Consider the following 21,036-nt stretch of genomic DNA (forward strand, 5'->3'; position numbering starts at 1 on the left):
GTATCGGTACGGTTCGGTAAATATTCGGTAATTTTTTTTAAATGTCATCTAAAAATCACTATTATAAGTAGAATGCAATAACATACGTACTTTTATAGGACTTAGCAAAACTCTCTAGATATTTTTACAGTTTAAAAGGTGATAAATTAAGAAAATATAAAAGATGGCTAGAGTATAGATCCATCAATTATTCTACATTAGCGTAAAAGAAACTAAGCAAATACAAAAAATATAAATCACACGAGTGGAAAGATATTAACCAAGATGGGTCTAAAGAATAAAGTCTATAGAAGATTAAATATCCAAAAAAATAAATCTAAATCATACGAGAGGAAACATATTCAATACATTGTAGTTTTCTACTCATAATCACTACAATATCTTGTGTTTTGCTAGTGAATATGTTGAAAATAATTTAGTTTCAATAGGAGTAGCATAATAAATTTGAAAATTAGGATTTTAAGTTTAATTATTTGTTGGCTTGTAACTATTTAATAATTCCAAGGTCACGGAAAATTTTTAATGCTTTATCATTTTTAAACGTAATATATAAATATATTTTTCACATTGTAAATTTATTCGGTACGGTTCGGTATATTTTTCGGTTCCTACCTTAATTATCGGTACGGTTATATATTTATATAAAAACTTGCAATTTTATTAAAAGAAACCTAAAAATCGATTCGGTACGGTACGGTTCGATCGGTTTAGTCGATTTTAAATATCCATTGACACCCCTACTTTTGAGCCCCAAAGATGTTACCGTAATCACGAAAATTTGATGAAGTAGCAATACTCTAGTTGATTTTTAGGTGCGACCAACCATACGGAAATAGCAATCTGTAAGAAGATTAAGGATTGAAATGTTAGTTCCACCATTGCAATTACTAGCAGCAGAGAAATATTTCAAATATGTGATAATACAATAACTACATCAAGAGAAATAAACACAATATTACACTTTCATTAAAAGGTACGTGATCCAGTGGTAGTGCCATTGTAAAGTATATGTAGCTACATGTTCGTACAAGCTTAATTTAAAGGTGTTAGTTCCCAGAAAAAATACAAAGGTAAAGAAAAAAATGCTACAATAATACCCTACAGTTCAAATTAGGGATCTAGGTGGATTCGAACCACCGACCTCTCGAATGCAGTGGCATCGAGCGCTCAACCATAAACCGAGCTCTTAGATCCATTGAAAACAGCATCTTATGACGTTACAATTAATTATACTAAATAAAGAAAGTTGTTTTTTAAATATAAGATGAATAACAGAACCCCTTACATTGATTTAGTGGTGAGAAATAGGAAGAGTGTTTGATCACTAATCTGTTGGAGGTGACAATTAGAAGAAATGCATTAACATTAACATAACGACACATTTTAGTACACCCCAACAAACAGGGTGAACAGTGAATCAATAATCAATAATAATAATAATAATAATAATCTAAAATATTATAACTTATTAAAAAGATGAACATGTACTGCCCAAGACTACCACGTCACCCAACCGTACTGTGTCAAGAAATATTGCAAAAATGTATCCTGCATGCAAGTTCCCTTCTACTAATAAATACAATGCCAATCTGAAACCAAATTATCAAGGGGAATTAACGGTCTCCCCAAACTGTACCTCTATACTACAAAGACAATCTTATGACTGGACAGTCGAACCGGCGGATTCGCAACAGCAGACCGCCTGTGTAAAAACTGGTAATGCCACATTCTTACAAACATGAGGAACGGTCCGGTTTGCAGGCAGGCAATTAAATTATTCATGCCCTGCAGGAGAAAAGCAATTTAAATATGCTCACAAATATCAAAAACAAGAATAAATTAAAATAGGTTTTACAAAAAAAACTATAATTAATAATGAGATCCAACAGGACAAAACATTTTATAAATGTGCAAGAGCACTGGGTGTCGGAATAAATTTACCTCAGAATGCCAGAAAGCACAACACAGTTCAAGACTAGATATCAGTTGCTTGTTGCCTGTTACAAGGTTTTCCTGAGAAAATACTTCCAAAAAGAAATACCATACCAACTCTTCAAATGAGCTAGCTTCAGTTTTCCATTCAGAAAATACGCTTCTTTAAATTCTTTGGGATATACAGACTTGACAACCTCCGTCTGACACTTCATCTTGGATGAACCTGCTTGCAAAACCAACTGGTGTTGAAACTTTTGCTCACAGCTCGCAAACATAATGAAAACCACAGACCCAAACAAGCAACAGCAACAAGCTCTAACATCTTCCGTCACACTTCATCTTGGATGAAACGACTTGTAAAACCAACCAATGTTGAGACTTGCTGATCACACAAAAGCACAGCTTCAAAACATAATGAAATCCATAGATTCAAACCAGCAACAGCAACACGCTTCTCACATATTCCTCACCAAAGCGAGATATCCAGGAGAAAATTACCTGGAGCAGAAAGCACAACACAGGCCATCAAATCTTCAACAGCAGCAGCAGGTCCATTACTTGATGATCACGGGTGAACAAAGCTTCACAATCACTAGAAGCAGCACTATATGTCAAGATGCAGCACCAAAAATTTGAACTTCAGTCAGCACCAATGCGCCTCCAGCTTATTGGAAGGAACGGCCACCCACCATCATTTGATATGCATCAAATCTAACCGGAATACACTGAATTGTTTTTAAGGTCAAAGTTCCAAACCTGCCTACACAAGGTACCCCTCCCAAAAAACTACAACAGGGGTACCATAACAAAGAACTCCCATTGGAATGAAACTATTACATCATAGATCAAGAGAACACAGCTAAGCACCGACTAGACTCTTGCCAAAGAAGACATGACTACTTAAAAACAATAACTCATGAATACTAAATAACTAGGTATTATTTACTAAGTAATCAAAAATTGGTATATATAAAAGGAGAATACCGAATTAAGTTGAATATGCAGAATTAATGAAAATGGAAGTTTCAGTTTCGCGAGCTTTTGTAATAACACCATGAATTTCCGCAACATTTCGTAAGATGACAGCTTGTTAATTCCGCTATTTTATCCACCATATAGATAAATAAACCAATTACTATTCCAATATCACTACTGATTATAGTTTCTTAAATATCTGGGGAAACTTTAGGCTTAAACAACGAGATCAAACCTTATTAGAGAATAATAAGGAGCTTAGATACAACTTTGCAATACCAATTCTAATTTTATGCTCCATGACCAATCGCAACTAACAGTTGGTTCCATTTTCAGATTTCATTAAAACATAAGCTTACCATAACCAATAAAGGTGTAATTACCATTTTCATGGAACATCATGAATTAGGGATCCTATTTAGGAGCATAAATTTTATTAAACCACTTTGTGGGAATATTATGAGGTGCTCAAATTGGCAAGTTCACAAGCCAATTAACAGCGGCCAAAATATATTCTAAAGTAACTTCCAAAAAGAGGTGCAAGTGCTTAACATAAAAGTACAGCATGTGAGCATTTCAGCTTTTTTTAAATATTTCCAGAATTGCTGTCAGGAAGTTTTTATATGAGTATTAGTGTACGCGTGATAATTAAGGCAATTATTTTAGAATTGACTAATATTATGAAAAATGTGAAAGTTAACTTAAACTAAGAGAATTGATATTGTACCTCTAGTGACGTGCTGCAGTAGAAACGTTGCTTGTGTCCATCACCGTGGTGAGCAAATCAACATGAATTACTTGTCCTTGAATAGGCCTCGCCTCAAAATACACAACAGTAATCACAAGGCCTATTCAACGACAAGTAACCACTGATCGACGCAAAGTTTTTGAACGCAGGAGCAAGGAAAGAACAGGAAAAAATAAAAAAGAAGCAGACAGACGAAGAGAGGAGAGCCGGGCAAAACTCCGTGCCGTCTCCTCTCCCCAACACCGAAAATAAATACTTTTATTAGGTACTTTTGACCTGCCATGTGAGCGCACCCAACATGGCAAAGGCCTGGTAACATGAACAATAAATACCTCACTTTTTCCTCTCATATCTCACACAAAGTCACTCAATCTTTCATCCTCTCGTACATATGCATGCATAAAATGAAAAAATAATGCACATGAGCCATTCAAATAATTATAGACATCAAATTAAACTATTATAACCTTAGATACACCATCACGCTAGCAGATTTCAATCCCCGACCGATGATCACCGGTCCAAACCGATTGACTCAAAACGACGGCAGCAACGATTCAGTAGTCCTTGCATCTCTATTCAGATCTGTAACATGTAAAAGGATTAGCTTGGTTTCAACAAACATAACTTGCTTAACACATCTTCTCCAAATAAACAAAACTCAAATAAGCATATTTAGCTCACCGGTAAAGCTCTAGCAAACTACGGTTGAAGCCTCGGTAAAATAACACCTTGGTTGCTCAAACTACTGATCCAACCTCAACATATCTCTGAAGACCAAACAGATCTGATGCTCACCTACATCGAGCCATTGCGAAAAGCATCAGATCTACAAGCTCCTCGTCAATCAACGGCCATAGTCGACGGAAATCGAACAGTTACACAGCTCGGTTGATCAATGGCTGAGCTGTTACAGAAACACAGCACAACCATATTCAAAAGGTAGATCGAAAACCGATCTACACAGATCTGAACATGAAATTTGAAGAAGATAAACTACGAAGATGAGATCTGGAGATACAGATATTGGGCATAGATGGAAGAGGTAGGTATGAATGATAGGAGGAGGTCGTAATTTATTGAGAATTTAGAAGGATCTAACGGCTCAGATTAATTTAGGATAAGTGGTTGACGACGAATAGGGTACGCAAATACTTGGACGGCTGTAAATGGAATAATAGCCTGTTTGAGGCCAAAATTGTTTTTTTTTTACCAAAAATACTTCTTTTTTTTAACTTGAGATGTGTGGCCAAGTTTTTTGGGGAGAAAAAAATATTTTGGGAAGAAGTAAAAATAGCTTTTGAGAAGAAAAATATAATTTTTTTTCAAAAACAGAAGTAAGAGCAGTTTTAAATTTTCTTCTTACCTAAAATACCATTAATAAAATATAGTATATACCAAAATAACCGTTAACTTAATACTTAGGATATTAATGTATAAATATATCTTCTTATTTTTAGGATAGCTTTCTAATATATAGTGATTTTAATGGTGAATGCTTTTATATTTATTAAATATATTTTAATATATTTTACTTATATTAAAAGAATTAAGTACTTTTTAATTTTATTTTCGTACTTTACTTAAATGAAATACAAAAATTAATTATTGCATGTAATGATAAATTTTTGAGATTATTTATTTACTTATAATATTAACTATTAAGTAAATTTATTCATGTCCTTATTCGTAATTTGATACTTAAAAGCACTTTTTGAAAACTTGGTCAAACATAAATTATTGTTCAAAAGTGTTTTAGAGTGATTAACCAAACACAAATTGTTTCTTTCCAAAAATACTTTTTTTTAAAGTACTTTTAAAATAAGTATTTTCACATTTTTATAATTAGATGAATATATTTCGACTTAAAAATAGTTAATACTTTTTGTTATTCTAAATGCCATGTATTTTCGTTGGACATATTAGATCTTAAATCAAATAAAATTAAATGGAAAATGTGAACTTTGTTCCATTCATACATGAAATATATTATAAGTAGATTTTAGTATTATAATTTTCTCAAAACTGAAGTACAATACAAATTTTGAGATTAACTATTTATTGTAAGCTAGGAAATAATATTGACAACACCTTTATGCTATTATTATACTTTTAAGAAAATGGAACTCCTATTCATTTTGTGTTAGGTACAACCACAATACTCCAATGCTTACATCATCAGAGAATTAAAAAGTGAGCTGTTAGAATACTAGCTCAGAGAGCAATACCTAATAACAACTCAATCGAGAAATATGAAGATTAAAATTAGTGCCACAGTATGAAGATTACATTACTAGACATTTAAAAATATTATTAATTCCATCTCTTGTACTTCCAACTGAATATTTTATACTTTTGAGCCTCAAAGATGTTCCTGTGATCAAGAAAATTTGATGGAAGTATCAACCCTCTTTAGGGGTGTTTATCACCCATACGGAAATAGCAACCTGCAGGAAGATTTAAGCATTGAAATGTTAGTACCATTGCTGCAATTACCAGCAGCAGGAGAAAATATTTCAAATATGTGATAATACAATAACTACATCAAGAGAAATAAACACAATACCACACTTCCAATGGTCGTACTAGTTTCAAAGTATCTGTTGTTACATAGTCGTAAAAGCTTAATTTAACGGTGCTGGTTCCCAAAAAAAAAAATCAAAGGTAAACACAAAGTGCTGCAGTAAATAATCTACAGTTCAAATTAGGGATCCGGGTGGATTCGAACCACCGACCTCTCGAATGCAATGGCATCGAGCGCTCAACCAAAAACCGAGCTCTTAGATCCATCCATCCAAAACAGCAATTAATGACAGTAGAATTAAATTATACTGGACACGAAGTTAAAGTAAAGAGAAAAATCCTTTTTGTGGTCATAAATAATCATATAAAGATAAATTATTTCCAAATAAGTGAAAACATTCTTTTTAACAAAACTAAAAAGAATAAGTTCACATACATTGCAACATAGGGAGCATTAAATATGAAAAGTTGCCTTTTTTAAATAAGATGAATAGAAGAATCCTTTACCATGTTTAGTGGTAAAAAATAGGAACAGTGTTTATCACTAATCTGTCGGAGATGAGAATTAGAAGCAATGCATTAACATTAACATAGCCACTCATTTTAGGGTCCCATCAATTGATCCATTGTAATTCCAGGAAGCTCTCTTATTTAGTACCCCAACAATGACTGTTTGCAGACTGAAACAACAATAATAATAATCTAGAACATTCTCGAGTTTAATAACTTGTTAAAAAGATGAACATGTACTGCCAAGACTAGCACAAAACCCAACCATACTCCGTCAAGAAATATTGCAACACTGTATCCTGCATGCAAGTTCTCTTCTACTAATAAATACAAAGCCCATCTGAAACCAAATTATCAGTGAAATTGACGCTCTCTCCAAACTGTATCTCTATAATAGAGAGACAATCTTCTAATTAGACACTGCCGAACCGGCAGATTCGCAACAGCAGACTGCCTGCGTAAAAACTGTTAATTGTCAACATTCTTACAAACATGAGAAACGCTCCAGTTTGGAGGCAGACAATTATTCATGCCCTGCAAGGAGAGATTTTAAATATGCTCACAGATATCAAAAACCTATTGCTAAAATTAAAATAAATTTTACGAAAAAAACTATAGCTAATAATATGATCCAACAGGACAACGATACTTTATAAATGTGCAAGATCACTGGATGTCTGAGAAAATTCTACCACATAATAAAAGTGCAGAAAATTATACAGTCTTTAGATGAAAACCAAATGAATTACCTCAGAATGCCAGAAAGCACATGAACAACACAGTTCGAGACTAGATATCAGTCGCTTGCTACAACGTTTTCCTGAGAAAATACTTCTAAAAAGAAATACCATATCAACTCTTCTAAGGAGCTAGCTTCACTTTTCCAATCAGAAAATAGTAAAGGCACAGAAAATACGCTTTCTTTAAATTCCTTTGGATATACAGACCGACATCTTCTGTCACGCACTTCATTTCTGATGAACCTGCTTGCAAAACCAACAGGGGTTGATACTTTTGCTGATTACACAAAAGCACAGCTTCAAAACATAATGAAAACCATAGATCCAAACCAGCAACAGCAACAAGCTCTAACATCTTCAGTCAACACTTCATCTTGGATGAAGGCTTGTAAAACCAAGCGATGTTAACTTGCTGACCACACAGAACCACAGCTTCAAAACATAATGAAAACCACAGATTCAAACCAGTAACAGCAACAAGCTTAGAGTTTCACAAATTCCTCACCAAAGTGGCATCCCGGAGAAATTACCTCATGCAGAAAGCACATCAAACACAAGGCTATCAAATCTTCAACAGCAGCAGCAGCTCCATTTCTTGATGGACACGGAGAAAACTAAGCTTCATATTAACTAGAAGCAGCATATACATCAAGCGCAGCACGAAAAATTTCAACTTCAGCCGCCAGCACCAATGTGCCTCCAGCTTATTGGAAGCCACAGCCACCCACCATCATTTGATATGCATCAAATCTAACCGGAATACACTGAATTGTTTTTAAGGTCAAAGTTCCAAACCTGGCTACACAAGGTACCCCTCCCAAAACACTACAATAGGGGTACCATAACAAAGAACTTCCATCGGAATGAAACTATTACATCATAGATCAGGAGAACACAGCTAAGCTCCGACTAGACTAAGAAACAATAACTCACTACTATTGACTAAGTAAACCAAGAGTACGCATTTATAAAAAGAATAAACCCGAATTAAGTTGCATCTGCAGAATTAATGAAAATGGAACATTCAAGTGTCAGCGAGATTTTGTGATGCCAACACAATGATTTTCCGCAACATTTTGTAAGAAGATAGCTACTTAATTTCAGCTATTTTATCAACCATATCGCTACATAAACCAATTTATATTCCAATATCACTACTGATTATAGCCTCTTAAATATCTGTGGAAACTTAAAAGAGTAAACACTGAAATCTAACCTTAATGAGAATAATACACAGTTCAGATACAACTTTGCAATACCAGTTCTAACGTTATGCTCCTTGCCCAATCACAACTATCAGATGATGGTTCAAATTTCAGATTTTATTAAATAAAACATAAGCTTACCATAACCAATAAAGGTGTAACCACCATTTTTTATGTGACATCATGCATTAAGGTCTTATTTACGAGCGAAAAATTTATAAAAACAATTAATGGGAACATTATGAGGTGCTCTGTATAAAAAATTGGCAAGTTCGCAAGCCAATTAACAGCGGCCAAATTATATTCTTAAAGTTACTTCCATAGAGGTGCAGGTGTGCTTAACATAAGTTACTTCCAAGCTGTGAGCATTTCAGCCTTTGTATAATATTTCCAGAAGTGCTGTTTAGAAGCTTTTATACGAGTATAAGTTAGTGAAGGTGATAATTAAGGCAATCAGTTTAGAATTGATAAATGTTATAAAAAATGTTAGTTAACTTTAACTAAGAGAATTGATATTGTACCTCTAGTGGCGTGCTGCAGTAGAAACGTTGCTTGTATCCATCGCCGTGGAGCATATAGCAAATCAACATGAGTTACTTGTCTTTGAATAAGACTCGCCTCAAAATACACAACAGTAATCACAAGGCCTATTCAACGACAAGTAACCACTGATCGACGCAAAGTTGTTGGACGCAGGAAAAAAGAAAGAGCAGAGCCAAAAAGGACACGAGACACGCAAAGAGAGCAGAGCCGGGCAAAACCCCGTGCCTTCTCCTCTCCAACACCCAAAATGAATACTTTTATAATGTACTTTTGACCTGCCATGCGAGCGCACCCAACATGGCAAAGGCCTGATAACATGACAATAAATACCTCAATTTTTCCTCTCATAACTCACAACGTCGCTCAATCTTTCATCCTCGCGTACATATGCATAAATAAATAAATAAAAACTAATGCAAATGAGCCATTTAAATAATTGTAGACAATAAATTAAACTATTATAACCTTAAATACACCATCACGCTAGCTGATTCAACCCTCGATCGAAGATTACCAGTCTAAACCGTTTGATGCAAAACAACGGCAGCACCGATTCAATAGTCCTTGCATCTCTATTCATATCTGCAATATGTAAAAGGATTAGCTTGTTTTCAACAAACATAAATTGCTTAACACATCTTCTCCAAATAAACAAAACCCAATAAGCATATTTAGCTCACCGATAAAGCTCTAGAAAACAACGTTGGAAGCCTCGGTAAAATAACACCTCGGTTGCTCAAACTACTAATCCAACCTCAACAAATCTCTGAAGACCAAACAGATCTGATGCTCAGCTCCATCGAACCATTGCGAAAAGCATCAGATCTACAGCTAAGGTCAACCGGCGGCCACACGTTGACGGAAATCGAACGATTCCACCGCTCGGTTGGCCAATCGCCAAGCTTTTATGGAAGTACAGTAAATCCACATTCAAAAGGCAGATCGGAGGACGATCTACACAGATCTGAACATGAAATTTGAAGAAGCTAAATTACGCAGAAGAGATCTGGAGAATACAGAGTTGGGCATAGAAGGAAAAGGTATGTTTAAACGACAGGAGGAGGTCGTAATTTATTGAGAATTTGGAAGGATCGGACGGTTCAGATTAATTTGGGATAGGATATTTAACGGTAGATGAGTTATAACCGTAAGAGGCGGCAAAGAGGTTGAAGAGGAATTAGGTACGCAAATGCATGGACAGCTATTATTGGAATTATTTTATTATTATTAGGGGGAAGGTTCTGGATGTAGTGTTTGACTAGGACAGTTTAACTTTTGTAACGTGTTACAACATGCTTCTCACGTCTAACAGATAATATCATAATTTTCGCATTTTCAAAATTTTACTCCCTACGTTTCATACGATGAAGCAATATTTTCTTATTAGGTTTATGTTATATTTGATAAAATTTAATTTAAAATTTTTATTCTATTCATATTGATACGTTCTAATAATCATAAAATGCTATAATATATATTTAATTATAATTTTGAGTGAATAAAATAATATTGCATAAATTAAATTAAAACTGAAAAAAGGCGGTAAGCGCGAATGAAATGCGTAGCATTTTCGGCGCAATGCATCTGGACCTACATTTGGTGCGAAATTTTTGCCTTAATACTCAAGGCTAGTGCTCACGTGATCCACGCCACAAGGCTTCATCGTGGCTTAACAAGTGTAGGTTCAAACTAATCAAAGCCAATTTAGACATAAAGCAGAAGCAGACCCAAGATTTGAGCATCACGGATATTTACCCTAAAATTTGAGTAACAATTAAATTTATATTGTAATTTTTGTCTTGGTTTTCATCGAGCACTTCGATCTTCAAGTTGTATACTCCGCCATCGGGCTCGAGCTAGGTCCGTTTAGAGTTTTCCCTCGAAGCAGGGAATCGGGCATACCTAATTTCAACCGTATACAGATAGTCCCCGCATTTCTTAGAATAAGATGATAAGAAATGATTTGAGCCTCGATTTTTCGGAGCCCCTGATGATGATGTCATCCTCGTGACGTAAGCGCTCGAAGTAACCAAAGTCGGTTCGCTTCCCCAAAACATTAAATGTTTGCCAGTGGCGGTCGGCCACTAGCGCCGTTGAACTGTCGTCGTTTGCCTATAAATGCAAGGCTCCTTATTCGAATCAAAACCTTTACTTCCGTCTTCAAACCACCTTCAAATTTTTCTGATTTCTCCCCCTCTTCATCTCTCTCTCTCACTACCTGTTATTTCCGCCTTTTTAACGCCAAAAGATATCAAACTACGCCTCTTTCTGCTTCCTCTAACCTAAATCAATGGCGAAAACCTCCAAAATCGTTCCTCAAAAGGAGAAAGCTTCCTCCTCATCTTCCTGGCCAGCCGGCGAAAAAGCGTCGGCCCTTCACAAGATTATTCCCAGCCCATGTGTCATAAAGAAAGACTTCAAAATTGAAAATCCCCCCGCGATTCCTGGCCGATGTGAGAATGTATCGAGGTATATTTGCTCGATTGAGGAGAAGCACCTCGAGGCCATTGTATTGAAAAAAAATTGTATTTAAATATAAATGTGGTGTGTCGAGACACGTAGACTGGTCAAATGGTCAAAGAATTACAACTAGCCAAGGGGCTCGAGTTGCAACAGATAGGAGCAAATGGCAAAGGAAGAGGCACGGGCAGTTATTCAAATAACTCAGCGCCCGTACCTATCTAAGTCATTTATGTCCGAGAATCAAAAGGAATGAATCTGACAATAGAAAAAAGTGCAGATACGGCATTTAATAGGCATTAAATGTGGAATACGTTAGAGAATTTGTATTGAATGTAATGATTATGCAATGTAGCATTCAATGTCTTTAATTACTCATAATAGCTTCATTATGATTTGGGCAAAATATATATCTCCAAGATATCTATAAAAGGGAGATATCTAATCAATTGTAAGGATACGAAACACTACTGAATAAACTTTGGTTTACTTGTTTTTCTCTTGATTACTCTCTGCTACATAAATTACTTCCTTTTATATATTCTTTTGATTATCAGTAACCCGTGTTCTTCTAAATTCTAGTTTTGACTAAAATTTCATTTTTTGGTTAAACAAATTGGTTCCGTTACCAGGAAACTGATAATATATTTTCTTTTCACTTAACTTTCCTTATTGCGTCAATTATGTCGAACAACAATGACAACACTCAAGGAAACCAAGAGAACCAACAAAATCAAGGAGATCCACATAATATTAACACTCAAGTTCCTACTCCACGAGACTCTCCACGGCAATCTCGTAAGGGTACTCCTGATGGGTCTTAAATAAACGAGCATGCTCAATTTGAAAATGTTGAAGCTGTTGATGAAGCTTTGCAGAAATTAATTGTTGCTCAGGTCAACAAAGCTGTTGAGGCACTTGTTAATCAGTTACCTGTTGCAACACCCACACATACTCCAAATAATAACATTTTGGAAAACCCTCGTTTCGGGATTGTTAACTCAGGCAACGGTGGAACTCCTAGTGAATCACAGGAGAGAGAACCAGGTAATGTAATTCATTCTGATTTACAAAATTGAGTACTAACCTTGCAGAAACAACTCAAGGAGCAAAATGAGCGCATAGAGCAGATACCCGGAGTGCCGCCCATAATCAAAGGGGTAGATATGGATAGATATTCGCAACAACCCTGGAAGTCAAGTGCTGCTCCATTCCCAATTCCAAAAAAGTTCAAAATGCCTGATATTCCAAAATATAATGGAACAACAGACCCACGAGATCACGTGACTACATTCACAACGGGCGTAAAAGACAACGATTTGACTAAGCAGGAGATTGAATCAGTATTAGTCAAAAAATTTGGTGAAACGCTCACCAAAGGAGCACTAACATGGTATTCTCTTTTACCCGAAAATTCTATAAATTCTTTTGCTGAGCTTGCAGATTCTTTCATCAAAGCACACTCGGGAGCTCAAAAAGTAGGGAAAAGAATGGAGGATATTTTCAAAATCAAGCAAGGGGACTCAGAACTGCTTAGAGAATTCGTGGACAGATTTCAACGTGAAAGAATGACATTGCCACGTGTACCTGACAACTGGGCAGCTATAGCTTTCACAAGTAATTTGAATGAAAAAAGCTCGGAAGTTACGAGGAGACTCAAGGAAAGCCTTCTAGAATTCCCAGCTACAACGTGGAATGATGTTTATAACAGGTATAGGAAGCTGAGGATTGAGGAAGATAATGTTCCACGATTTCAAAAAGAAGAAAAGGTAAGTTCGAGACGTGCGGAGACCAAAAAAAGATCCGGTAAAAACAGGTACAAGCCTTACATGGGACCTAAGGGAAAGGACTCGCGGTCAAAGCAAGATAATCAAAGGTACGATCACAGATCAAGAAACAGAGAATCAGGTTCTTCATCAAGATTCAGGAACGAGCAAAACAACTATGAGTCACGAGATGATGATAGAAATTTAAAAGCGAGATTCGGTGGTTACAACTTCAACGTCAGCACCTCTGAGCTCATAGCTGTTTTGAGAAGCATCGGAGATAAGGTTCGATGGCCAAAGGAAATGAGATCGAATCCAAACAGGCGCAACCCTAACCATTGGTGCGAGTTTCATAATGAGCACGAACATAAAACAGCAGATTGCAGATTTCTACAAAGTGAAGTTGATCATTTATTAAAACAAGGATATCTTACTGAGTTGTTCAGTGATAAAGGCAAGCAAGCTTACATGAAAATAGGCAGGAGCCTCCAAAACCACCTTTTCCCAAAAGAACTGTCAACGTTATAAGTAGGGGTGAAGACGTCAATGGTATATCATATACTACAACTAACAAAATTTCCAAAGTAACAATTACCCAAGGGAAAATGGTGCGGTATATTTTAGAGGAAGACAACATTACATTTAATGACGTAGATGCAGATGGCGTAATAACCCCTCATAATGATGCACTAGTAATATCTTTAATTTTACATGATACTAATGTGAAACGAGTTTTGATTGATCCAGGTAGTTCTATGAACATTATTTTGCTAAGAGTATTACGTGAGATGCAAGCTGAAGATAAAGTGATACCAAAGGTGCATACTCTATTGGGATTTGATAATTCTAGTGTCCTCACGAAAGGAGAGGTAACACTCACCACATTCACTGAAGGAGTCGTCAAAGATACAAAGTTCCAGGTGGTAGATATGGAGATGTCTTACAATATGATTCTTGGGAGACCATGGATCCACGAAATGGATGATGTTCCTTCAACCTTGCATCAAGTTATAAATTTCCATCGCCATGGGGAATCTGTCAAATTCGTGGAGATCAACATACAACCAGGGCTATCAACTTTGTTGCAGATACAAGCACGAGAAATGAAGGTAAATAACAATCATAGAAGGCAGTTGAGGACACCACAACACAAACCTCAACTGAACAAGGGCAAACAGATGTAGATTCAAGGCCTGATACCATTCAAGAACTAGAAGAGAATGAAAATATCAAAACAACAATAGAGGAATTAGAGCCTGTAGTGTTATTTGCTCAATGGCCTGATAAAAAAGTCTATGTTGGAGCCAATCTTAGCCAAGATATGAGAGGTAAGTTAATTTAATTTTTGAAAACTAACATGGACTGCTTTGCTTGGTCCCACTCTGACATTACAGGAATACCACTGGAGGTGATGACTCATAAACTAAATGAAGATCCATCATACCCTCCTGTCAAGCAAAAGAAAAGAAAGCATGGAACTTTCAAGAATAAGGTGATTCAAGAAGAAGTCTAAAAATTGCTAAAAATTGGTTCCATTCGTGAGGTAAAGTATCCTAACTGGTTAGCTAACACTGTTGTAGTTTCAAAGAAGAACGGTAAGTGGCGGGTTTGTGTAGATTACACAGATCTTAATAAAGCCTGCCCTAAAGATTCTTTTCCACTACCACACATAGATCAATTGATTGATGCAACTCAGGTCGCGAACTATTAAGTTTTTTAGATGCATATTCAGGTTATAATCAGATTAAAATGGATCCGGGAGATGAAGAAAAAACTTCATTCATAACAGACAGGGGGACTTACTGTTATAAAGTAATGCCCTTTGGTCTAAAGAATGCAGGTGCAACGTATCAGAGGTTAGTTACCAAAATATTTCAAGAGCATTTAGGAAAGACTATGGAGGTATATATAGATGATATGCTTGTTAAAACTCAGTATTCAAAAGATCACATATCACACTTATCTGACACATTTTCAATTTTGCGCAAATTTAATATGAAGTTAAATCCCGAAAAATGTGCATTTGGCGTTGCATCAGGTAAGTCTTTGGGTTTTCTTGTTTCTAACTGTGGTATTGAAGTGAATCCTGCACATATTAAGGTCATTGAAGAAATCTCTAATATACTTTCAAACAAGAAAGAAGTTCAAAAATTAACAGAGAGAATCGCAGCCTTGGGAAGATTCATTTATAAATCATTAGAGAAGTGTTTTAAATTCTTCTCAACCCTTAAGAAGCATGATCATTTTGAATGGAATGAGAAATGTCAACAGGCACTCAAGAATTTGAAAACGTACTTACCAAATCCATCTTTACTGGCGAAACCAAAGGCTGGGGAAAGACTACTCATTTACCTTACTGTTTTAGAAGTTGCGGTAAGCGTTGTTTTGGTCCGAGAAGAACAAGGTAAACAATACCCTATCTATTATGTTAGTAAATCTTTGTTAGATACGGAGACGCGGTATCCTCAGTTAGAAAACTTGCACTTGCATTTGTCACGCCTCCTTTTTCACCTACACCCCCCCCCCCGCTAAGAAGGGGTATAGAAGGGAGTTTTTCCAATTAAAGGACAATCGAAACGGGATTTTATTTAAAGATTCAGAGTCACCACTTGGGAGATTTATGGTGTCCCAAGTCACTGGTTGAATCCCGATCGAGGAAAAGATTGACTCTGTTTAACAGTCTGTGCACCAGAAATCCGGATAAGAAATTCTGTTAACCCGGGAGAAGGTGTTAGGCATTCCTGAGTTCCGTGGTTCTAGCACGGTCGGTCAATTGTCATATTCGACTTGATTATCTGATTTATACAATTATGAACCTAGTGCAAATTTTAACCGTTTACCGCTTTTGTTATTATTTATTCAAAGAATTACAACGTCGTGAGAATGCATCTCGAATTGCGCCACATAAATGTACCCACAATTTTCGATACGTTTCGACCTCTTTGAGATTTGGATTTGGGTCACATAAATGTGCACCCGAGTTTAGGAAGATAACATTATTAAATACGCGCCTAAAGATACTAACGCGTTTGTTATTTTTGAGAAAAAGCCGTAAAGTTCGCTATGCGGCCTGTCTCGAAATCTAAGCATTTGAAATAATTTTCCGTTGAGGGCCCCACAGTTTGTGTATTCTTATTTGTCGAGGCTCGTCACATTCATTATTTTTTTAAAGGAATTTGCAACGTCATGGAAATGCATCTCGAACCACATCACAATCAATGTACCCGTGATTAACGATATATTTCGACTTCATTGAGATTTGGATTTGGGTCACGTAAATGTGCACCCGAGTTAAGAAAGTAAATTATTAAAAGTACGCGCCTAACAATGACTAACGCGTTATTACTTTGGAAAAAAAGGCCATGAAATTCGCTAATCGGCTGATCCCGAGTTCTAAGTAATTAATATATATACAATCGTGAGGGCCCCGCAATCGGTGAGTTTTGCGAAGCTCGTCTCATTTTATTAATTACAAGACAAACCTAAAACGACTACGATTTTCTATATTTTGTTCCTAAGAATAAAGAAAAAGAGGCCCTAAATAATTGGAGTTACTTAAACAAAACATATTAATAAGGACCCTTTAGCAATTCTGGGCTCAAGTAATTGGCCCAATACCTGCTGAATTGAAACCAACCAGCGAGTTGGGCCTTTAGAACATGCTGCTCAGTCTGAGTTCCCATTGCAGAGCGTGAGCCACACCTTGTGCTCAACTTGGCCCATTAGCAAAAATCAGGCGAGATCAACAGCAGCATTAACGTATCCGTGTTATAATTCAGGGTCTAGTTTTGTGTTAACACACACGTGATGTACTTAGCATGCTGAGTTTGAAATTCTACACTAATTCTATGCTAATAACGTTCAGCCCAGTTTTGCTTCAGCTCCTAGTTAATAATACTTCCAAACTCATGTTGCAATTAACCTTAACTAATTATCCACAATCATTCAAATATCTAATTATCAACTAAAAATGCAAGTCCAGAATTAATTTTCAAACTTATGTCTTTTAACAGAGCTAATCAACAAACTATTCTAGGCTAATTAGTGATAAGCAAATCCAACAGTCAAATTACACGTCCAGCTCTAAACTAACTCACAATTACCATTACTAAATACAAAACAATGTGACTCCAGGATTACACTGCCATTTATTAGGACGAGTGAGTACTGTGAATCACAAGATCGCTTTATGTTTTGAATAACTTCTGATTTTTCAAAACTTAACTACACTAAATGAAATTAAACTACCACATGTTTAACGAACGATCAAATGTCCCGAACAGTCCATGAGTTTAACAGTTCAAACCAATCTAAATCATTGTAAAACAATTTTAATTACAGTCCAAACTACTACAATCAACTATGATAAAACATGGCAAGAACTAAAGCTTCCAATGAAGTTATAATTCCATTTATACTTCCTAAACCAGACAAACAATAAAAATAGCTATTCTTTTTCAACTTTTTCAGCTTTCAGAATTCAATTTTCAGTCCTCTTTCTACAGACCTCATTTTGCCCTCTTATACAGACCTGCCCTCCTTTCCACTTACTGCCTTGCCCCCCCTTTCACTAAAAATTTGAATTATTCCACTTTAAATCCCACTAAGGAAAATTTTTCCTTATTTTCAGCCCCTCATTCCCTTTTGTTCCCCATTAGTGTATTAATTTAAAGATACTAATATCCCACTAACAAAACACTAACGTTAAAATATTATCCTAACTGTTTCATTCCCAAATTACCCCTAAAACCCCTTAATATTACTGTCCCTAATACAATTATTCAACTGTATTAAAACTTTTTTAATTCTGAAATCTGTTCCATCTAACAAAGATTTGAAAACTAAACCTGACTAAAAGCTATAACCAAACTTATTGATAGCTAAATGACTAAGGTTGAATTCCAATTGAAACAAAATGAACTGAATTTAAATCACCACACAGAACTCAACAGAATCATTTAAACTGAAATTGACAATTGAATCAAAATACACATGAATGCAGGTAACATGAATGCAGGTTTATTGTCAGCCTATTGATAATGCCCTGAAGCTAAGTATCCATAGATCAAACATACGCAACAACCATTTGACGAGCTTATTGATTTACAAACAAGAACGAACTAATCGACGAAACTATTTATAACCTATGTTATTAATCGACAGAACATAAACTGATGGAGAAGAGAAAAAATAACGGACAATAGATGAATTACAATGAACCTAATTTAGGTAAACCCTGAGTTGATTGAACTACTCAAACAACATTGGAATATTTAATCTAACCAAAATCAGAAAAAGAAACAGAATATATATACTGGATTAACTTAAACTAAAACCCCTAAAGAAACGACTAATCATACAGACAAACAAACACATAGAAAAAGAAAAAGAAGTTAAGAAGACCTCACTGTTCTTTTCTCGGATTTCAGCCATATGCCCTTTCGAACTTGATTTCCAGTTAGTATTATACGTTTATTTCATCGAAAATAGACTTATAATACTAACCAGAAACCATTCGACTCTGACAGCTTCGAAACAATCTCGAACTGTCGAGCCCTAGATCCGCCATTCGATGCATTTTTACTCGGATTTGAACCAATCTGGTTATGTATTAGCAACGAGGAGGTCAAGGGGATTATTGGGTGTGATTTTGGGGTTAAGTGGACAAGCTAGGGTTTGGGACGGGGTCTTTGATCGAAGATTCGAGAAGCTGGGATATGATTCGAGGACAACGGAGTGGGGATTCAGGTTGAGGGTAGTTAGAAGGCTCAGGGGTGTTAATTTCATGGCCATCGGAGCCGGCGCCGCCACCGGAAGGCTGTGGTGAATGGTGGCGGCTGCTAGGGTTCATCCCTTTAAATCTAGATTCGAACCATTCTAGGGATGTTCGAGGGAATCTAACTACGGATTATGAAAGAGGGGATCAAGGGGGTTCTGAGGGGTGAGTTTGGTGGCGAACGGAGCCGGCGCCGCCGGGTTTATGGTGAAGGAATGGGGTGGCGGCTATTAGGGTTCCTCGTCTCTGAAAGAGACGAGGTTTGGGAGAGAATGAGAGGGGGGGCTTGGTTTGGGGGGCGGGGTTCGTTTGGACAAATATATATACTGAGGGTGAGGTTAAATCCAGGCCGTTCGATCAAACGAGATCAACGGCTTGGATTGTTTGATTGGTTTGAACGGTGTCATTTGTTAAGGTTAGAGGCTGGATCGGGTTCAGTGGGAAACGGTTTAGGGTCGGGTAATGGAAATGGGGCAAAATTCTGGTCGTTGGATGTGGATGAATGGACGGTTGAGATCTATTGAAATCAAAACGAAGTAGTTCTGTCCCTATACTACGTCGTTTCGATGGTTTCAGAGGCTGGAAGTTTGGACCGGGTATGGGGTATGTTTTTGGGCTGGGTTAATTGATTTGGGCTTTGGGATTTAATTTAGATTTAGCCCAAATTTTATTTCCTCTCTTTATTAACTCTTTTTTTTTCTTTTCCTCTCAAAAATTAAAACTCAAAATCTTAAATTAAATTATAAAATACCAAATTAACTTAAAAATACTAATTAACTCTAACTAATAATTATCACAAATAATTAAATGACAAATTAAAAGAAAATCACACAATTTAACTAAAATTACAAAAATATGTTATTATTATTTTTTTGAATTTTCATTTTTGTAAAACACCTAATTATTAATTAATTCCAAAAATATAAAAATCCAATCTTAAATGCAAATGCTATATATTCTTTTTTTTAATGCATTAATAAATTAAACATGCACACAGATTTATGCAAACAAACAGGAAAATCGCACAACATTTCCTAAAAATAACACATAATTAAAGAAAAGACCTAATTTTGGGAATTATTTTGGAGTTATTCGTATGAAACAAAAATCACGTGCTCACAGCTGCCCCTCTTTGTCCGGAAACACGAAAAGTTTTCGTGCAAAGATAAAGTGAGCGGATATGAGCGATTTTTGCCTGTTTGAATACTCTGTGGGAAGCATTTTTTGAAAGATTTGACCGAACCTCTGCTTCAAAGGTTTCCTACATATCCTTGGCTATAAAGGAATCAGGTCAATGTAGTTCGGGAAGTTTTGGGTAGCTGGGACTACCCTGGGACTGCCTTTTGCTGTTACTGTTGTTGCTGCTGATGTTACCTCTTACTGACCTCCTTATTACACCTCGATGAAAGATAAAGAAATTATACTAAGCTATGATCTATGAATTACAAAGATTTATTGTCGAGCTTGGTCATGTGACTATTGCTGCCTTGTTGCCTTGTGTTTCCTCTGAAATTTCTTTACTTCTAATTTGACTTGTATTCCCCCTTGATCGCCGATCTCGCACTGTTTATTTCCCTTCTGGCGAGCTTCGCATTATTTTCCTTTCAAATTGTGGACTGCCTTCCTCTGCTGAGATTTTTGTTGTTTCCCGCTGGGGATTTTGCTTGCATTTCTCCGCTTTACTGACTTTGACACCAATTACTTCTTAAAATATAACACCTCCATTCTTCAGGCGGGCTCCTGATTTCAATAACTTTTTCTTAAAAAATATAACACCTCCATTCTCCAGGTGGGCTCCTGACTTCAACAACTTTCTTAAAATATAACACCTTCATTCTCCAGGCGGGCTCCTAAC

The 21,036-nt window shown here is 36.1% G+C and overlaps 2 long non-coding RNA genes across 5 annotated transcripts; both read right to left on the reverse strand.

Moving 5' to 3' along the window:
- Positions 1–636: 636 nt before the first annotated feature.
- LOC107826314 (uncharacterized) lies at positions 637–4,712 on the reverse strand. 3 transcript variants are annotated; one of them, XR_012699905.1, is made up of 6 exons: positions 4,343–4,712; positions 3,638–4,243; positions 2,434–2,721; positions 1,942–2,317; positions 1,637–1,785; positions 637–840 (listed from the first exon to the last, which is right to left on the reverse strand). It is a non-coding gene; the product is annotated as an uncharacterized LOC107826314 (long non-coding RNA). The 3 variants fall into 3 exon arrangements; XR_012699906.1 differs by lacking the exon at positions 637–840 and having other exon boundaries at positions 1,438–1,785; positions 2,434–2,660; XR_001657248.2 differs by lacking the exon at positions 637–840 and having other exon boundaries at positions 1,438–1,785.
- Positions 4,713–5,739: 1,027 nt separating this feature from the next.
- Positions 5,740–10,230, reverse strand: LOC107826315 (uncharacterized). Of its 2 annotated transcripts, XR_012699907.1 has the most exons (5): positions 9,860–10,230; positions 7,962–9,761; positions 7,441–7,863; positions 6,689–7,145; positions 5,740–6,105 (listed from the first exon to the last, which is right to left on the reverse strand). It is a non-coding gene; the product is annotated as an uncharacterized LOC107826315 (long non-coding RNA). The 2 variants fall into 2 exon arrangements; XR_012699908.1 differs by lacking the exon at positions 6,689–7,145 and having other exon boundaries at positions 9,860–10,227.
- Between the last annotated feature and the right edge of the window lie 10,806 nt (positions 10,231–21,036).

This window comes from Nicotiana tabacum, chromosome 16, assembly GCF_000715075.1.
Source record: "Nicotiana tabacum cultivar K326 chromosome 16, ASM71507v2, whole genome shotgun sequence".
In the NCBI taxonomy this organism is placed as follows: Eukaryota; Viridiplantae; Streptophyta; class Magnoliopsida; order Solanales; family Solanaceae; genus Nicotiana; species Nicotiana tabacum.